We start from the raw sequence: 16,260 nt of genomic DNA on the forward strand, positions 1-16,260 counted from the left end.
GAAACCACACAGGCAAGAAAACAATGTAATGACATATATAAAATTCTGAAAGACAAAAATTTCCAATCCAGAATCTTACATTCATTAAAATGATCACTCAAATGTAAGAGAGAAATGAGTATTACCAGACAGGGGGAAATGAAAGAAATTTGGGGGGAAAAAAGCATGACAAACTTTACCAAAAAATACTAAGAAGAACACTTTGAACAATAGACATAAACCTGAGATCAATATAAAAAAATGTCACCACTTGGAAATCAACCCACTTAAAGTAGCATTCAAAATAAAATAAACTATGAGACTGTTAATAATGAGCCAGAGGTATCAATCTGCAATTACTAAAGAGGCAAAGAAAATACTGGGGAAAGTTTAGATACAAAATATTGAAATAGAAAGGAAATCTGGTAGTTCACAAGAAAGAACAGAATGTCTTACACATAAGAATAAATTAATAAATAATAAGGCATTGTGAATGAGGAACCCTGGTGGCATAGTGGTTTCGAGTTTGGTTGTGATCCACAAATTTAACAGTTAAAAAACCAGCTGCTTCTTCAGAGAAAGATGGTACTTTCTACTCCCATAAAGAGTTACAGTCTCAGAAACTCAGAGGCCATTCTATCCTGTCCTATAGGGTTGCTATGAATCGGCATTGACTTGATGGCAGTGAATTTGTAATGTAGAAAGCTGAACGAAAACTCCTGATAATAACTGATACAAGGGTCCATAGGGCATACAGGAGTGGGTGATGGGGAGGGAATGGGGATTTAAGGAATAGATAATGAAGACAGGAGGGGGAAGGTTAGCACCAGGACTGATTGTGATTGTACAACTCATTTTAAAGGTGAATTAACCATTGGGCAGGGGGTGGGGTGTTCTAAAATCGATATGGCAATGATTGTACAATTCTCCTTGATATGCATTGTAAACTTTGTGGCAATAAAACTGTTGGGGAAAAAGAGGTAAACCTGACTTGAACTGTTAAAACCTTGTTAATTGCCTGCTGCTGCTGCTGCTGCTGCCACCACTGCTGCAGGGAAGCCAGCCAAACAGTCTGCACTCTGGATTCACTTCACCTTGGTTGTGCAGTTAGTACATTCTCCTTCTCTGACATTGACAACGTAGGAGAAACTGAGGTACTGTGACTGCAGTACTGTGAGAGAGAAAAGTAACTAGGACTGAGAAAGAGAAGTGCATGCTTTACTCAATTGATGTATGTACGGATTGTGATAAGAGTTGTATGAGGCCCAATAAAAAGTTTAATTAAATTTAAAAAATGCATGAAGTATGAGGACTTCCTGGAAGATGGTGCCCATGTAGAACTACCCACTCTGTGCTCCCATTGTTAGATCAAAAAATCAAAAGACTGTGGCTGCGAGCTGGAGAGCCAGAGCAGGCCAGAGACCATGAACAGGCTGGAGATCTAAAGCAGTCCAGAGATCGGGAGCAGAGCTCTTGTTTTCTCTTGGCTGTGGATACTGAGTTAAGTCAGTTTCTGATGACATCCTCAGCCAACGGCAGCAAGGTGGTCAAACTGCCCGCCCTGGCATCCCCTTCCAACCCGAAACACCAGAATTACAGCCCGGGAAGGGTAGAGGAAGAAAGGAGGTGGGAAGGGAGGAGGAGTTGATAGCATCGACGACTATATAACCCCACTCAAAAGGATTGAACAACAGAATTGTAGGTGAATGTGTACGTTGGAGGGTGTAAGATACGGCAAAATAAACAAATAAGTAAGGGTTCCTAGGGGTAGGGTGGGAAAGTGAAAGGATAAAAATGAGCTGATACCAAGCTGCTCAAGAAGAAAGAAAATGTTTTGAAAATGATTGTGGTAGCAGTTGCACAATATTTCTTGATGTGATTGCAGTATGGAATGCGATGATATCTGTAAGAGTTCCCAATAAAATGATTAAAAACAAACAAACAAACAACCTGTCTATTGATTTCCCCTCTGATGCACACTGAGCCTGATCTGGTTCTCAAAATTTTCTGTGTTGTTGTTTTTTCTTTGTTCAAGTTCGGGTTTATCCCAGATATGTTTTGTCTTTGGGGTAACTCTCTTGAATTTTTGTTAGATGATATTCTGTTTTTCAGTGTATGATTGATGAACCTATAAAGACAGTGAGTCGGTGGAATAAGGGTTTGGGGTGGGGGAGACGTGGAGGGGAAGGGTAAAGGGGAGCTGATGTTAAGGAGAGCAAATAGGAAGAGAATGTTTTTAAGCTGATTGTGGTGGCAATTGTATAATACTGCTTGATATGTTTGGACTATGGAACGATATATGTATTAGTTCCCAATAAAATGGTATTGTTGGGGAGGGCAGAAAATACCCATAATAAACCACTGGAGGGAAAACAATAATGGGGCATTCTGAGAAAACAGTAGCATTTATTGATGGCAATGACTAGCTTTAAATAATGTGGCACGAGTGCTTTCATTTGCTCATTTCATTCTTCTTAAAAACAGATGATTGGTGTGACAGTTACATAATCTGCTGTCAATTTGAGACTATTAAGAGTGAAAGGGTGGAGTTTAGTATGTCCATCAAGTTGTAGCTTGATGACCTCATTTGGAGGCGCTAGGGAAATAAATAGCTAACTGTAGGTGGGACAAAAAGACTCTGCTCACTCCCTGTGAGACTTTCCTGCTGACAAGACACATGGAGGTATGCTAGTGCCCTGGAGCTGGAGGAGCCACGTAGAGACCCCTGCTAGCACCGAAATGCTTCCACCACCACTGGATCCACATGAATTTCCACCCACTGGCCTGCGATCTTCCTGCATTTGTCATCATTGCATGTGTTTCGTGAGTCTGAATGGGAATTTATAGATTGGTATCAGACATATGGGCTATTATAGGACTTAGGGACTTGATCTGGCTGGGCTGGGATGTTTTCTCAATATTCAATTGCCCTTGTATGTAAAGCTCTTTCTTATACACATATGAGTGTCTATGAATTTGTTTCTCTAGTCAACCCGGACTAACGTATTTGGTATAGATAAGAGAGCTTACGCATGTTAAAGGGAATCTAAGTGATTTGGTAATAAAAGTATTCAAAATAATATTACAAAGGGAAAATATATAACTAAAAAGGACACAGATTTGAAGATAGACAATAAAGAAATTACAAATCTCACTAGGGGCAGGGGTTGAGGGAATGTTTAACAAAATGTTTTAAGTAAATTCTTCTCCATTGATAATTAATTGCAATGAATATAAAAGGATTAAATGTTCAAAACAAGAAATATGATAGACTGGACTAAAAATATGACAAATCTATATGACAAGGGGTACACCTTAAGCACAGGTGCATAAATAAGTAATCAGTAAAGCAAAATGAACAGGAAAGTAAAGCAAAATGAACAGGAGAGGCAATACTAATATAAGAAAAGTTTTGTCAAAACTTATGAGACAGAAAATGTTATATGCACCACCTTTTGATGATGGATGGGATGGTTTTAAAAGGGAATAAAAGGCCAAAGACCTGAATAATATTAAGCAATTGAACCAAATAGACATTACACATTACTTCTAAATGTTGGCATATGACATTATTTAAATATGTCATGTGTGTTAATGTCACCATCTATCTCAACCGAAGAGAAGCAGATGGCAGAAGAGTATTCTTCATATCTTAATTTTTGCATAGTAATTTGCATAGTCAGGCAATGAACACTGCCCATTGTTTTTTGAAGTCATAGGCAGCCTATTAGAGAAAATGTCTGCCAAACTACTGTTATTTAATAGGCACCATCTGTCTGTTACTCATTCTTTCAACAAAAATGGTCTGTGAATAAAGTGGGTTGGTCAACATACACATCAATCAAACAACTGCTTTCTGCATTTGTTAAAACATCATATTTGGGACTGCAACAAAACACGTTAAAGACACCTCCTAATTTTTAATATAACCTAGTAAAATGATGTGCACTCTAGGAATAAGACAATAAAATTGATGGTTTTTATCACATCAATGACATTCTTAAGATTCCACGTATCTTTTTATTTCTTTGATAATGATTAATGTATTTTGAAGGTCTTTCATTGTGTATATATATGTTTATTATGATTATGTCATCTTCTTCAACTGTAACTTTAGTCATTTGTAATAGTCTTATTTTTCTCTTATGATGGATTTTGCTTTGAAGTCTATTTTATGAGAGATTTTTTAATACTAATTTTATTAGGGGCTCATACAACTCTTTTCACAATCCGTACATACATCATTTGTGTCCAGCACATTTGTACGTATGTTGCCATCATCATTCTCAAAACACCTGCTTTCTACTTCAACCCTTGGTATCAGCTCATTTTTCCCCTCTCTCCCCGCTCCTCCTCACCCCGAACCCTTGATAATTTATAAATAATTATTATTTTATCATATCTTACACCATCTGACGTCTACCTCACCCAGTTCTCCACTGTCTGTCCTCCAGGGAGGAGGTTATATGTAGACCTTGTCATCTTTTCCCCCTTTCTCCCTCACTCTCCCGATATCGCCATTCTTACCACTGATCCCGAGGGGTTCATCTGTCTTGGATTCCCTGTATTTCCATTTCCTATCTGTGCCAGTGTATATCCTCCGGTCCAACCGGATATGTAAGGTAGAATTGGGATCATGATAGTGGGGGAGGAAGCATTTAAGAACAAGAGGAAAATTGAATGTTTCATCGTTGCTACACTGCATACTGACTGGCTTGTCACCTCCATACAACCCTTCTGCAAGGGGGTGGCCAATTTCCCCCAGACGGGCACTGGGTCCCCATTCTGCACTCCCCCTCATTCACAATGCTATGATTTTTTTTGTCTTTGATACCTGATCACTTTGACACCTTGTCATCTCACAGGCTGGTGTGCATTTTCCACGTGAGCTTTGTTGTTTCTCAGATAGATGGCCCCTTGTTTATCTTCCAGTCTATGGGACCCCAGAGTCTATATATTTTACAACTGGGCACCATCAGCTTTCTTCACTGCCTTTGCCTATGCACCTGCTTTGTCTTCAGAGTTCGAGTCAGGGTAGGCTGGTGTGCTTCTTCCATGTGGGTTTTGTTGTCTCTCAGCTAGATGACTCCTTGTTTATCTTTGGGTCTTTAAGACTTCAGGTGCTATATCTTTCGGTAGCTGGGCACTATCAGCTTTCTTCACCACATTTGCTTGTGCACCCATTGTCTTCAGCGACTTCAGATGCTATATCTTTTGGTAGCCGGGCACCATCAGCTTTCTTCACCACATTTGCTTGTGCACCCATTGTGATCGGCGATCGTGCCAGGCAGGTGAGCATCTCAGATTGCCAAATTCTTAGAACAAAGTGTTCTTGTGTTGAGGGAATACTTGAGCAAGGGCTCACTGTCCATCTGTTTCCTTAATACTAAACCTATAAATATATGTACATAAATCTATTTCCCCCTCATCGTATATGAATATATTTACATCGCTACATGCCTGTATTTAAATCTAGATGACTTCTCTTTGCCTCCTAGTTCTTTCCTCTGTTTCTTTGTCTTTTCCTCTTGTCCCACTATCATGGTATGCCTTCATTTGGGTTTTAGCAATTCCTCTCAGTTACATTGCCCTTAACAAAGCCCTGCCAGACCTCCCTCACCCTCCTTGACATTGATTTTGGATCCCTTGTTGTTCCCTTGTCCCTGGGATTGTTAACACCCTCTTCCTTTCCCCCGACTCCCCTACACCCATGTCCCCCCGGAACTGTCATCCCGTTGTTCTCTCTTCTGGCTTGTTTATTCCGCCTCTCCCTTCCAGGTAGACATGCTATGTACTATCATAAGACTGAGTCCACAAAGCAACAATAGAAAGTAAAACAGTAGCTACAAGAACAACAACAACACACATGCATACAAACATAAACGTATGAATAGTTCAGGGTCTGTTTGTTTTCCTTCACGGTGCTTTCCAGTCAAGTCTGATGGGGTGCCATGCTCTGGCACCACCTCTATCCCTGGGAACTTCATTGCTCTGCTTCCCCCCACAGCTCTGCTGCATGCCCTCAGAGGCTGGCTTCAGCATGGTGAGCTCATTGCGGGCACAATTCCCGCTGTGTGTCTCTAGTGTTGTCTCCAATGGTGCTATGAGTCAAGGAGGAACACTGTGCCTTATGGTGGGGCCGGCCCTGTGGTCATCTCTCTGCATTGCTTTTCTGAGCAGGAACATTGTCCTCAGGGCTTGGTGAGCCAGAATGTGCATCACTCTTTTCTTTTTTTCCCCTATGCCCCCTTGTTGGCTCCTGTGTGCTCTGACCAGACCAGTATCTCTTCCCCTCTTCTTGAGCTGTAGCATCCGTGCTGTCCTATGAAGTGAATTTTTCTTGGGGGTAGGGTGGTGCTGTCCACTTAGTTGCTAATTGGGTCGGCCCCTCAGGCCTCTCTATCAGTTCCCTGCTTCATGTCAGTGTGTTGCGTTCTTGTCTTGGAGCTCCAGGTTGAAGTCTTTTCTCTCTTTCCCTGTGGAAGCACAATCAACACCCTCCCCCTGTGTGGGTTAGTGCCCTGCTCACCCGACTACCCATATCTTTTTCCATCCTCCCGTTTAATGGGCTACCATATGTATCCCTGAGTTTACTCTGGCCCCTGCCATATTACCTGGGCCTCACACCAGGAACATATGTATACAGCATCTTCTTCCCCATGCCCATTTGAATTTTTCTTTTTGAGCTTACTTCAGTAGACTCATGTAGTACTTGTCCTTTTGTACTTGGCTTACTTCACTTATCATAATTTCCTCCCGTTCTTCCCATGCGGTGATGTGCTTCATGGGTTCATCATTGCTTTTTAAGGATGCATAATACTCCATTGTGTGTATGTCGCAGAGCTTTTTAATCCATTTGTCTGTTGATGGGAATTTGGGCTGTTTCCAACTCCTTGCAATTGTGAACTGTGCCGTGATGAACATTGGGGCAAATGATGTATGGCCATGGTTTGTTTTTTTCTCTCTTCTGGGTATATGCCCAGTAGGGGGATTGCTGGATCATAAGGTAGCTCAATGTCCAACTGTTTTAGATATCACCAAATCGATTTCCATAATCGTTGTACATACCTACAGGTCCACCAGAGGTGGATAGGAGTTTCTATCTCCCCGCATCCCCTCCAAAGCCTGTTACTTTCTGATTTCTTGAATTTGTCTATCTTTGAGGGTGCTAGGTGGTGTCTCATAGTTGTTTTAATTTGCATTTCTCTTATAGCTAGGGATCTGGAACATTTTCTTATATATTTATTGGGCATTTGGATTTCTGCCCTTGAGAAACTCATGTTTAGGTCCTTTGCCCATCTCCTGAGTGGACAATTGTTTTTTTTTTTCTTGTAGTTTAGCAGTGTATTGTAGATTTTAGTAGTAAGACTTTTGTCTGATGTGTCATTGCTAAAGATGTTTTCCCACTCTGTAGTCTCTCTCTTTTTTTCTTTCTGTAGTCTCTCTTATTACTCTCCGGGTGAATTCTTTTGATGTACATAAGCGTTTTATTTTTAGTATGTCCCATTGGTCAATTTGTGCCTCTTCTGGGTTGGTGTCCTTCGTGATTTCTGATAGCCTATGTAATCCCTTTGTCAAGGTTCTCAAGTTTGTCCCAATTCCCGCACTGATGGCCCTAATACTTTGGGGGTTTAACTCAAGGTCTGTGATCCACCTTGAGTTTATTGTTGGGCATGGAGTGAGGTAAAGTTCTTGCTTCGTTTTTCTGCAGCTACATATCCATTTTTTCCAGCACCATGAATTGAAGAGGTTATCCACGTCCCCTTTGATTTTTTGGGCCCCTAATCAAAGATCTGTATGCTGATGATTTCATTTCTGGGTTTTCAATCCTTTTGCATTGGTCTGAATATCTATCGTTATACCAGTACCACTCTGTTTTGACCACTGTGGTTGTACAGTAGGTGCTAAAGTGGGGTAAAGTAACCCCTCCAAAATGGTCCTTCTTCTAGAGGAGTCCTCTGCTAATTCTTGGTTTCTTCCCTCTCCATATGAAGTTGGTAATCTGTTTTTCCAACTCTTTGAAGAAAATTGCTGGAGTTTGGATTGGGATAGCATTGAACTTATATAGTGCCTTTAGTAGAATGGACAGCTTTACAACATTGAGGCTGCCAACCCGTGAGCATAGGATCTCCTTCCATTTGCTGAGGTCACCTTGGTTTCTTTTAACAGTGTTTTGTAGTTTTCCTCATACAGATCTTTTGTTTTTTGTCAGCTATATCCCTAGATATTTCAATTTGTGTTTGGCTATTGTGAAGGGTACCCCCTTTTTTATCCCCTCTTCTGTGTTCTTGTCCGATGTGTATAGTAGTTCAATAGATTTCTGTTTGTTGATCTTGTAACTTGATCCTCTGCCATATTCCTCTATTGCTTCCAGTACTCCTCTTGTGGAACGTTTAGGATTTTCCATATATAAAATCATATCATCTGCGAATAACGATAGTTTCACTTCTTTCCCACACGAATACCTTTGATGTCCTTTCTTTGCCTTATATTGTTAGCTAGGACCTCCAGCACGATGTTAAATAGGAGTGGGGACAAGGGACATCCTTGTCTAATGCCCTTTTTCCGAAGAATTGATTTCATCTTTTCTCCATTGACTACCACATTGGCTGTTGGTTTTTCATATATAGCTTGTACTATATTGAGGAATTTCCTTTCCATTCCTATCTGATTGAGTGTCTTAAACATGAATTGGTGTTGGATGCTGTCGAATGCTTTTTCTGCATCTATTGATAATATCATGTGGTTCTTATATTTCTTCATTTCAATGTGATGAATAATACTAATGGTCTTTCGTATGTTGAACCACCCCTGCATCCCTGGTGTGAATCCCACTTGGTCATGGTGAATTATTTGTTTTACATATTTTTTTTATTTTCTTGGCTAGTGTTTTCTAAAGGAGTTTCGCATCAATATTCATTAGGGAAATTGGTCTGTAGTTCTCAATTCTTGTGGGATCTTTACCCGGTTTAGGTATCAGAGTTATACTAGCTTCATAGAACGAAATTAGGGGTTTGCCATCTTTTTCTATGATCTGGAACAGTTTGTGTAGGATTGGTGTCAGTTCTTCCCTGAATGTTTGATAGAATTCACCAGTAAATTTGTCTGATCCTTGTCTATTCTTGATGGGTAATTCTTTGATAGCCTTGTCTATTTCTTCTATTGATATGGGTCTGTTGAGGTTCTTGATGGCCACTGGGGATAATCTAGGGAGGGATTGTTTTTCAAAGAATTCATGCATGTCTTCCAAGTTTTTTAATTCATTGGAGTACAGTCCTTCATAATACTGTGTAATTATCCTTTTGATTTTACTGTTGTCCATTGTAATATTCCCTCTTTCATCCCTCATCCTTTCTATTGAAATGGGTTTCTTCCTTTCTTTGGTCAAATTCGCGAGAGGTTTGTCGATTCAGTTTATCCCTTCGAAGAACCAACTTTTAGCAGCATTGATTATTTTCCCGATAGTTTTTTTTTATTTTCTCTCTCCTGAATCTCAGATCTAATTCTTATGATTTCTTTTCTTTTTCTGGTAGTCAGGTTTTCTTGCTCACTGTGCTCTAGTTGCTGTGAATTTTGTGCCAGTGTATCAGTCATAAGCCTCTCCTCCTTCTTTATGTGTGCATGTAATGCTATGAGACTTCCTCTGATGACTACTTTGCTGTGGCCCATAAGTTTTGGTATGTCGTGTTTTCATTTTCATTGGTTTCTAGAAATTTCCTAATTTCATCTCTGATCTGAGCCGGTACACTCTCCTTTTGCAATAGAGAGTTATTCATTCTCCAATGGTTTGCCCTTGATTTCTTTATCTTCCTTTTGTTGATTTCCAATCTTATGTCACAGTGGTCAGAGAGAGAGGTCTGTATGATATCAGTGTGCATGAATTTATGTAGATTCGACTTATGCCCTAGCATGTGGTCTATTTTTGTAAATGTTCCACGTGGATTTGAATAGAATGTGAAATCCTTTTTGCTTGGGTGGAGAGCTCTGTAGATATCTATGAGGTCATGTTGTCTAATTGTAGTGTTTAGATCTTTATTCTCCTTGTTGAGTTTCTTTCTGAGTGATCTATCTTTCTCAGAGAGTGGTGAATTGAAGTCACCTACAACCATTGTTGAGGCTGTGATTTCTTTTTTCATCCTCTGCAGTGATTGCTTAACATATTCTGCCAGATGTTTGCTGGGCGAGTAAATGTTTAGAATGTTTATTGGTTCTTATGTATTGCTCCCTTGAGCATTATATAGTGTCCATCCTCATCTCTTTTTATGGTTTGCACTTTGAGGTTAATTTTGTCTGAGATTTGGATTGCAACCCCCGCCTTTTTGGAATTAGAGTTTAACTGATATTGTCTCCAGCCTTTGACTCTCAGCCTGTTTTTATCTGTAATGTTGAGATGTGTCTCCTGTAGGCAGCAGATCGAAGGTTTGTGTTTTCCAAGCCAGTCTATTAGCCTCTGTCTCTTAAGGCCGGAGTTCAAACCATTAATATTCAGGGTTATTACATCTATCTGTGGACCCTGTGAAGTCATTTTATCTCTCTTGTGTTGGGTGTTTTCCTATCTCCCTTTCTTTTCTGTGGGTTGTGTATATGCGTGTTTGTGGTTCATTCTTGCCTTCTTTCCATCGTTGAGCCAATTCTATCTTGGGGGTTGTTTTCCCTTTGATGGTCTACGGTGGAGTTGTTCTGTGTGGGAATCTCTTGTATGTGCTTGGTGAGCGTTGCTCTTCTGCCCATACTAGGTCGGTGAGGATCTTTTATAGTGCTGAGTTCCTTTTAGCATATTATTTGAGACTTTCCTTGTCTGGGAAGACTTTCACTTCTCCATCAATTTTGACAGATAATTTGGCCAGATAGAGTATTCTTGGGTTTGCGTTATTTTCCTGCAATTTTCAGAATATGCTGCTCCACTGTCTCCTCTTCTTCATAGTGTCTGCTGCCAGGTCTGAGCATATTCTTATCTGCTTTCTTTATATGTGGTTTCCCCTTTTTCCCTAACTGCTCTCATAATTTTCTCCTTTTCCTCAAAGTTGGATAGTTTAACAATTATATGTCTTGGTGACTTCTTCTGGGGATTCAGTCTAGCAGGCATTCTTTCGCCCTCCTGGAAAGTTGCCTGATTTTCATTCATTAAGCTAAGTTTTTCTCCAAGCATTCCATCACAATTTGGGATGCTGGTTTCCTTGATGTGCATTCCTCTGGCAGGCCGATAATGCTGATGCTGTTCCTTCTCATAGCAACAGACATAGCTCTGAGGTTTTCTTCAGCTTCTTTGATGGACTTGTTAGACTTTTCCTCACGTTTATTAATTTCTGCTTGTGAATCCTCTAGGTCAGTGGTGTGGTTCTCTGCCTCCTCCATTCTCTGGGCAAAGTCCGTGGGTTTTCTATTAGTTTTTGTTATCTCGCTCTTTAATTCCTGTATTTCCCTTTGGTGCAGGGCCTTTATTTCTTCTATCATTTCATCCTCTTTCTGTAAAGTTTCCCTCATGTCCTATATGGCTCCCAGAAGCACTCTGAAGACTTCTTTCTGTGGGAGGTCAACCTTTGCCTTTTCTATGACTGCAGTTAGGTTCAGGTGGTCCTCTGGCATTGCATTTTGGTTCTCTTTTCTTGTTGAAACTGTGGACGCAGCTTGCTGTTTGTTGGTTGATTTGTTGGAAGTTGGTGCCATTTTCCCAGGTGTCTCAGAGTCTTGGGCTCTCTCTTTGGGATGCTGGTGTTGGTGTTTCAGCTGGTTGCCTTTAGGCAACTGTCTCGCAGGGTTGTATTTCACTTTGTCTTGCTGGGGATTCCTTCTCACCTTGGCCTATGATTTGTGCTGCAGTCACCTTTAGGTCTCCTTAGGGGCTGTTTGCAACTGTGTACCTTGTGGTTTGATAGAAAGTATTGGCCCCAGTGCAGGTGAGCATATTTAGGGAATGGGTTGCGGGTTGGGTGTTCTGTTTCTGGCTAGGGGCACTTCTCTCAGGTAGGCAGGTGGGAGGGGGGCCATGACTGGTGTGCAGATGCACCTCTTGGAGCCCATAGGATGGGGCAGAATGAGCAGGGAGAAGGGAGAATGCAGTAAGAAAGCTCCAATGGCCTGAGTTCCTATGCCTCAGCTGCAGAAAATTCTGCCAGACTTGAGTCGTCTGCCTGGCAGGCCTTAAGTGGTGTGGCAGGATGGGAACCTCTGCGTGCGTGCGTGTGTGTCCCTGTGCCCGCACGGGCATGCACTTGTATAGGGGGAGGCGAGTGAGGCCCAGCGAGAGAACTGGCTGGCCGGCCGATCTGCAAGGAGCGCAGTGATTGTGTGGGCACGTCTGGGCTTATACCTCTGAGCATGCGGCAGGTCTGATTGGCGGTTCGTGAGGAGCACTAAGGCAGGACGTCAGCCTTTGCCTTCCACCTGGCTGTGGTGCTGGGTGAGAGTGCCTCCCTGGAGAAGGGGGAGAATCTGGCCCTTTGGAACACGACGGGTGCCCAGGTAGGGCCTGGATCTGCAGGGGGTGTGGGTTCTGCCAGCTGGAGCACACACATGGACCCCAGCCACCTTAGGCGGGGTGGGATTACTGACTGGCGGTTTTGCGTGGAGCGCCAAGGCAGGAGCAGCCTCCGCCGTGAACCTGGCTGCCCTGTGGCACCGGTCCCGGCAGAGCGGGCACCCAAGTGCTGCACCAGAGACCCCGGGTGTTCGCACAGAGCCCTGGCAATCAGGTGGGTGTCCACTTCTAGTCTGAGAGATGCTCTGAGTGGTCTTGGGAATCGAACAGACAGATTTGATACCACTACTCTGCCCCCAAGTCTCTCCACTCACAAATCTCAGAGCTCTGGGCGTGAGCTACCTATCTGGCGGCCATCTTCCTGGAGTCTCTTATGAGAGATTTCTATTGCCACTTCTGCTTTTCTTCTGACTGCCATTAGCTTGATATATATTTTTCCCTCCTTTGATTTTTAGTCTATTCTTGTCTTTGTATTTAAAGTGTGTTTTATTGTAAGCAGCATATTGATGTGTCCTGTTTTTTTTTAACCCAGTATATTACTCTTTGTCTCTTGAATGGTGCATTTAATCTAGTTAAATTCAAGGTAATTATGGATCTGTTTGGTTTTGTTGCTGTCACTATTCTGTGTGTGTTTTATAGTATTAGTTGTTCCTTTGTTCTACATAAATTTCTGTGCTGAGTTCCTTTTGCTTGTGGATTTTTTAAAAAGTTGTATTGGTATATAATTCACATATCATACAATTCAGTAGTTGAAGCATATTAAGCATTGCACAATCATCACCACAATCAATTTTATAAGATTTTCTTCTTTATTGCACTCATTGCTATTAAGTGCCTATTTGCCCTCTACCTGTCCTTCTATGCTCCTAGGCAATTATTAATCCATTTATACTGTCTCTATAGATTTAAATATCATGGATTTCATATACAGAAAAAATGTTAAAACACAAAAAAACCCAAAATGATGCCAAAATAGAACATATAAAAATCTTCAGTAAAAAAGAAATCTGAAAATATTAAAAACTATAACAAATTTAGGAGAGATCAAATGATAAGGTATTATATTTTAATCTAACTACATCTGCCATAATTGATTTCACAATGCTCTCTGTGTGATAGCAAGACAGTTCACATCCCTGGACCATGGTCAGAGGGAATTTTCTTGAGGCTTAGTCCTCCTGTGAACCCACCAAATGGATTTAGGAGTTCTTTGGTCATCCATAGCCTTCTGAAAACTGGTTGTTCAAAATCTAACCTCTAATATAATTTCCTCCTCTGGATTTAGATTTTACTATTTATAATCCTTGGATACCACAGGCTGGTGTGCTTCTTCTGTGTGGTTAGTTGACATCTCACTTAGAAGGCTGCTTCTTTTAAGACAAGCTTTTAAAACCCAAGATACTATTTTTTTTGATAACTTGGTATCAACTGATTCTTTCCCCAAACTTTACTATAGCAACCATATCTTCAGTGATCCCTTCATGAGTTTGAGTATCAAGCACTCATGTCATAAGAAAAAAATTTTCTTAGATTATGCCTATGATTAAGTGTGATTCCCAAATTCATTCCTACATCTATGGTTTATATATACCTCTGGTTTACTTTAGAGACATCATTATCATTTTATTGGAGAACAGCAAAAAATACCATAAGTTTAGGTAATAGTATAGAATGTAGAACATCACTTTAAAAGGATATTATACATATTTATAGGACAGCTCTTTAGACCACCATACATAACTTGTTAACTTGTGTAAGATGGAAAAAGAAATCACAGGTTTAATAATTATTGTTGGTGACTTTAATAAACCATTCTCTGAAGAAGTATTAGCAGAGAACTCCTCAAGAAGAAGGACAAAGTGGGAGGGATCACTCTACCTGGCTTTGGCATGTATTATACGGCCACAGTAGTCAAAACAGTGTGGTACTGGTATAACGACAGATATTCAGACCAATGGAAAAGAGCTGAAGACCCAGAAATGAAAATATCAGCATACAGACAACTGATTTTTGATAGGGGCCCACAAAAATATCAAATGGGAAGCACATGCCCTCTTCAATAAATGGTTCTAGAAGAAATGGATATCTACATGCAGAAAAATTAAGCAAGACCTTTACCTCAATCCATGTACAAGAATAAACTCAAGGTGGATCACACACCTTCAGGCAAAACCCCAAACAATAAGGGCCATTAATGAGGGAATTTCGACAAACCTGAGAACTTTGGCACAGGGCATACAGAGGCTATCAGAAATAGGGAAATATACAAATACAGAGGAGTCACAAGTAGACAAGTGGGGTACACTGAAGATAAATCATCTGTGTACATTGAAAGAATTCACCAAGAAAGTAATCAGATGGCCCATGGACTGGGAAAACATCTTTAGCAATGACACATCAGACAAAGCCTTATTATTAAATCTACAATACTTTGCAAGCTTATAATAAAAATGAACTGTCTACTGAGGAAGTGGGCAAAGGACCTGAACAGAAGTTACACAGGGGCAGAAATCCGACTGACCAATAAGCATATGAGAAAATGTTCCTGATCATTAGCCATAAGAGAAATGCAAATTAAAACAACTGTGAGATACCACCGAACACCCTCAAAGATAGCCCAATTAAAAAAATCAGAAAGCAGCAAGTGTTGGAGGCACTATTGTTCAGATTGGAACTCTCATTCACTGATGGTGGATCTGTAAGTATGTACAGCCACTATGGAAATTGATTTGCCTATTTCTGAAAACAGATGGAAATTGAGCTACCATACGACCCGTCAATCTCCCTACTGGGCATATACCCAAAAGAGGCAAGAAACAAACCATGGCCAGACATCTGTGCTCCAATGTTTATCTCAGCACAGTTCACAATTTCAAGGAGTTGGAAACAACCAAAATTTCCATCAACAGATGAATGCATTAAAAATCTGTGGTACTTCCGATGCGGCTTCCCCTCGGTGAGGAAGGCCATTCCAAAAAGGAGCGGCAGGATAGTTAGCGCCTCGATTTCTCCGGCCACGGGTACACAGCCTTGAAAGAGGAATCACCAAACCCAATGGCCAGCATTCTGCACTTAGTCATTCAAAGACCCTTGGGCAGTCTACAGCCTGTGACAAAAGGTGTGGAGTCTCTCATTTGCATGGAGTGGATTCACACAAATTTACCAGATCAAGAATTCCAGATAAAGTGTTTCAGCCTTTGCCAGCAGATCATGAAAAATATGGTAGAGATCCACAAAACCCTCATAAACTCCATATTGTTACCAGGATAAAAGTAAAAAAAAAAGGCCATATTGGGAAAGAGATATAATAAAGAGGCTTGGATTAGCAAAAGCACATACTCCTCAAGTTCATAAGAATATTCCATCAGTGAATTCAAAACTGAAAGTGGTGAAACATTTGATAAGGATCCAGCCACTGAAGTTGCCATAAGGACTTCTGACAAAGGAGAACATGTCTGACACGTGCCTCAAGAGCACTGGGGAATTAGTGGTGCGGTGGAATCTAAAACCTGTGGAGCAGGTAGGAATTAAGTCCTAATGCCAGAACAACCTCAGATTTTAGAAATGTATATAATTTTTATTTAAAGATGATGAACAGGTGTTTTCATTAAAATATATTTTAAGTAAAAAAAATCTGTGGTACATATATCCAATGGAGTACTACACATCCCTAAATAGCAGTGATGAACACTTGAAGGATATGTCTGCATGGGAAGAACTGGAGGAATCTATGATAAATGAAGTAAGCAAAGCACAAAGGACAAGTACAACACGAGTCCACTGAAATATGCTTTAAAAATGCA

The 16,260-nt window shown here is 40.8% G+C and overlaps 1 pseudogene; it reads left to right on the forward strand.

Annotated features, from left to right (window-relative positions):
- Positions 1–15,511: 15,511 nt before the first annotated feature.
- On the forward strand, positions 15,512–15,995 carry LOC142433130 (large ribosomal subunit protein uL30m pseudogene; annotated as a pseudogene).
- Positions 15,996–16,260: the final 265 nt, after the last annotated feature.

The sequence above is a fragment of the Tenrec ecaudatus genome, chromosome X (assembly GCF_050624435.1).
Source record: "Tenrec ecaudatus isolate mTenEca1 chromosome X, mTenEca1.hap1, whole genome shotgun sequence".
In the NCBI taxonomy this organism is placed as follows: Eukaryota; Metazoa; Chordata; class Mammalia; order Afrosoricida; family Tenrecidae; genus Tenrec; species Tenrec ecaudatus.